This window comes from Leptonychotes weddellii, chromosome 15 (assembly GCF_054177405.1).
Source record: "Leptonychotes weddellii isolate Sample4059 chromosome 15, ASM5417740v2, whole genome shotgun sequence".
Lineage (NCBI taxonomy): Eukaryota > Metazoa > Chordata > Mammalia > Carnivora > Phocidae > Leptonychotes > Leptonychotes weddellii.
In genome coordinates, this window is record NC_138383.1 from 45,718,334 (window position 1) to 45,722,685 (window position 4,352).

A 4,352-nucleotide genomic window follows, 5' to 3' on the forward strand; every position below is an offset into this window, starting at 1 on the left:
CTGATCCGAATTAACTCCTAATCAGCAACAAGGAAGGCTCATGGGGAAGTAAAACAAAGACTCTGCTTTCAAGAAGCTTGCTCCGTAGGTGGTGGCACCGAAAATAAAACCCAGGCTGTGTACCTACATGATGTTGGGTTGAATTGATTTGCAACCTTCTACGCGCGTGGGCCCCTGGTCTCCTGGATCACATACATAACTGCTTAGGTCTCAGGAGAACGCAACCCTTACAGGGTCAGGGGGTGACAGGTGAAGACCCGATAGGACAAGCTCCTGGGACAACTTCTGGTGCCGGAATTCTCTGATCCTTGCCTTCATTCTTTGGATCCTACCAATCCTTTGTGTACAGAAGGTCATCTGAGTTAGGCCATACCCTTCTTGGGTCAAAAGGGAGACAAAGCAACTCCAGCCATGTTCCCATTGGGAACAGTGTCCTGGCCGCGGATGGGGTTTCCAGGAGGGCGGAAGACACAGGAGCATCTCGGTGGCGATGTCTCATTTAGATACACAGTGTGTTACTTTCCTAGTCCTGCAGTAACAAGTTACCGCGAGTTCAGGAAGTCAAAACGACACAAATTTATTACCTTGCAGTTGTGGAGGTCAGAAGTCTGGGTTCTCCTGGGCTGAGATCGAGGTACCATCAGGGCTCTTTCCCTTTGGAGAATCTAGGGGAGAACGGTTTCCTGCCCTGTTCCAGCTTCTAGAGGCCATCCATGCTCTTTTACTTGTGGTCCCTTCCTCCCATCTTCAGAGCCAGCAGTGGTGGGGACAAGCTCTTACCCCCCTCGGGTGACTCTGATCCCCCCAGCCCCCACTTCTGCCTCCCTCTTCCACACTTTAAGGATGCTTGTGATTACATTGGGCCCCCCTGGGTAAACCTTATTGCAAGGTCAGCTGATTGCCAACCTTAATTCCATCTGGTACCTTCATTCCCCCTCTGCCATGGAGTGGAACAGATTCCTGGGATTGAGATGTGAGCAGTGGGAAGGGGAGACATTCTTCCTGGCACAGAGTGACCCCCTCCCCCTCCCAGCATGTTCCTGTCCTCAGTCAAGCCCCAGGCTCCTGGTCTTCGATGGAAAGAGGTCAAGGGGCTGGGGTTTGGGAACCCAGGACCGCAGGAGCCTGGAAGAATTCCAGTGACTTCGAGCTGCCTGAGGCAGAGAGGTGCTCTGCGGGGAAGGGATCAGTGACATAGGGAACATTGCAAGATGATCCGAGTGGCGAAAAAGAAACTACTCTGAGCAACATTAAAAACAAAAAAAACCAAAATATCCAAACAGATTTTTATCCTGAGGGCCGTAGGGCTGAGAAGAGGTCCACGCAACTTGGCAGAGAATTCTTTTTCAGTGAAAGTTGTGAGGAAAACAGGGGAGCCAGCATTGAAAGTAAGGGTCTGCGTGACCTAGGGGAGTTGGACAGGAGTACGTTGTTTTCCCTCTGCTGGCGTGACTGTGTGTGTGTGTGTGTGTGTGTGTGTGTGTAGGGGAGCTTGGTTTCTTTTTTGAGTGAGTTTGGGAAATGCTGGTCGCCAAAATGTCAATTTTCCCATCACAACACAGAGCTGCTGACGTCTGCCCGCTGAGATTTATGCCCCCTACAGTGTGGAATATCTCTGGATATAAATATGCTCATATAGAAGCTCATCCTTCCTTCTCTCTATGCAAGCATTTTTTTTTTTTTAAAGCAATTTGGACAGGCTGTTCCCGAGGGGGAAAGATCTCCAAGTAGCTATGAGAACAGCAATGGCCTGCCACCAAGCCCTGTCCTACAATTTGACCACCTTGAAGGCACTTGTCCCGTATACCATGCGACCCTGGGACTCCTCCCCTGAGCCTGTGATGTAAGGTAGAAGACAGACACGAGCTGCTTGTGTTGGGGGGAACTTCATCTGACCCTGAGCTCCCTCTGTGACCTGGAGTGAGTTATCAAAGTCTTCTAAGACAGCATCTTCCAGTAACATGACGTTGGAAATATTTACTTCTAGAAGGGTGCCGAAGTTCAGATGAGATAGGACATTGGGAGCACCCAGAACAATCTCCCATGGCATGTTTTGTGTTTTAGGTCCCTCTCTTGATCCTCCCTGACCTCTGATCATTCTTGATGATTCCAGGCAATCCTGAATCCCTGTGTTACGGCTTTCCTTTACTTCGCCATGAGTTATCTACAACTGGGTAACCAGTTACCACCAGGGTAGCAGCTTAACAGCACACGTGCTTACTATTTCACAGTTCCCATGGGTTGGTATTCTGGGCGTGGCTCAGCTGGCCCTTGGCTCAGGAATTCACAGGGCTGCAGTCAAGGTGATGGTGGGGGTTGTGGCCTTGTCAAAGGCCCAGCGTTCTCTTCCAAGCTCACTGGCTGAGTGGAATCCAGCTTCTTGCAGTGCTAGAACTCATCATAGCTTGCTCTGTCCAGGCCAACAGGAGAATCTCCCTTTCACGGAAGACCCTTTTAAAGGACTCCCCTGATTAGGCCAGACCCACCCAAGATAATCTCCCTTTTAACGAACTCAAGGTCATACCATTAAGGAAACTTCATGGTATCTGCAAAACCCCTTGACATTGACCAAATCACATAACCTAACCGTGGCTGTGTCATCGGTCACATTCAAGCCTCCCCCTCCCCCCATGGTGAAAGAGAGAGGGTTATACAAAGGTGTAACTCACTGAGCCTTCTGCCCTTCACAGCTGTGGTCCTGGGCCTGCAGCCAGATGGGAGTGTTGTGTCTGGAAGCATGAGTCCACTGCACAGCTCAGGGTGGTCAGCTTGAACCCTGACCCCAGGTGGACCTCCTCGTGGGGCCACCTGGGGTCAGGGGCTGGGTCGCAGGGCACGGGGTGGTGAGCAAAGGGACAGCTCGCTTATGTGGACCTCAGGACCTCCAGTTCTCTTAGCACCCCAAGGTCATCAATGTCTTCTTGGACCTCATCGTCTCCTTGTCCTCAGTGCCTGTCCCTGGTATCATCTGCTGTCTGTTTTCTCTTTTTTTCTTTCACGTGTCTGATGAGCAACTTCAGGGAAGCATCTGTCCCTCTTTCATCCATTCATTGAAAGTGTGTATAGGGATCTGTACAAGCCACTCTGGCGAATGTCCTGGTTAGACATACAGCTTACACGCGGGTTTGCACACTCACATGATTTGACCAGTGATAGGAGAGAATGTGCTGGGGTGGGGGGTGTCTGCGGCAGGCCTGACACACAGGGCTGGTCCAAATGCGGCAGCGAGGACATATAGCCTGGGTTGACCATAGCCAGACAGAAACTTATTGGCATTCCCTCCAGATATTCAAACAAACTGAAAACCCAGGGGGAAATGTTCCATGTATTGGTTTCTAAAAATATGAGTGGCTATTGGTAATTTCAAAAAACAAAAATAAACAAAAAAACTCTTAAAACACAGTATGAGTCAACCAGGAACAGATTCAGGATGTGGGACCTGAGCCTTATGTATCTGGATGGGGGGGGCTTTAAAAAAATAAGTGCAAAATCAGAAATGGGACGGTTCGTGAAAGTGTGACTTTTGACCAAAATTGAGAAATGGAATCACAACTACCTGGAGCATGGACGATTCAGATCCTCAGTCAACTGACCAGAAATGGTAATGCAGAAATGCTTCCTACTTGCATCCTGGCTTCCCTTCCCACCTGGAACTCTCTAGAATTCCCAGCTACTCCCAGCACCCCCAGGGCCGGTGTCAGAGGGAGGAAGGACCCTGATGCTTAAGTTTCATTAACTTCATGGTAAATCCATCTCTGGGGCCAATAAAACATGTCTTCAAGCCGAATGAGGCTCGTATGCCTCTGCCAAGAAAATCCGGTCTCGGGGCGCCTGGGTGGCTCAGTCGTTAAGCGTCTGCCTTCGGCTCAGGTCATGGTCCCGGGGTCCTGGGATCGAGCCCCACATTGGGCTCTCTGCTCCGCGGGAAGCCTGCTTCTCCCTCTCCCACTCCCCCTGCTTGTGTTCCCTCTCTGCCTGTCTCTCTCTGTCAAATAAATAAAATCTTAAAAAAAAAAAAAAAGAAAGAAAATCCGGTCTCTAAGAGGCTCCGTGACCCCAGGAACGAGAGTAAAATGCGTGCTACCAAGTTACCAATTTAAGAAATTACCTATTTAAGGAATACGGCTTCAGCCTATCAATTTTGTTTCAATTTCAATTCAATTCAAATTCAACTCAATTTCAATATTTATTAAGCGTGGACTGTGTTCTAGCCCTGCAGGGGTTATAAAGACAACACAGACGTGATCCTGGACCTCCAAGGGCTAAGGATACAGTGGCAAGGCAGCCCCAAGCTCCCAGCGCACCAGAAATCCAATGTCATTATTATGCTAGTAACGGAATGAAATCTCAGA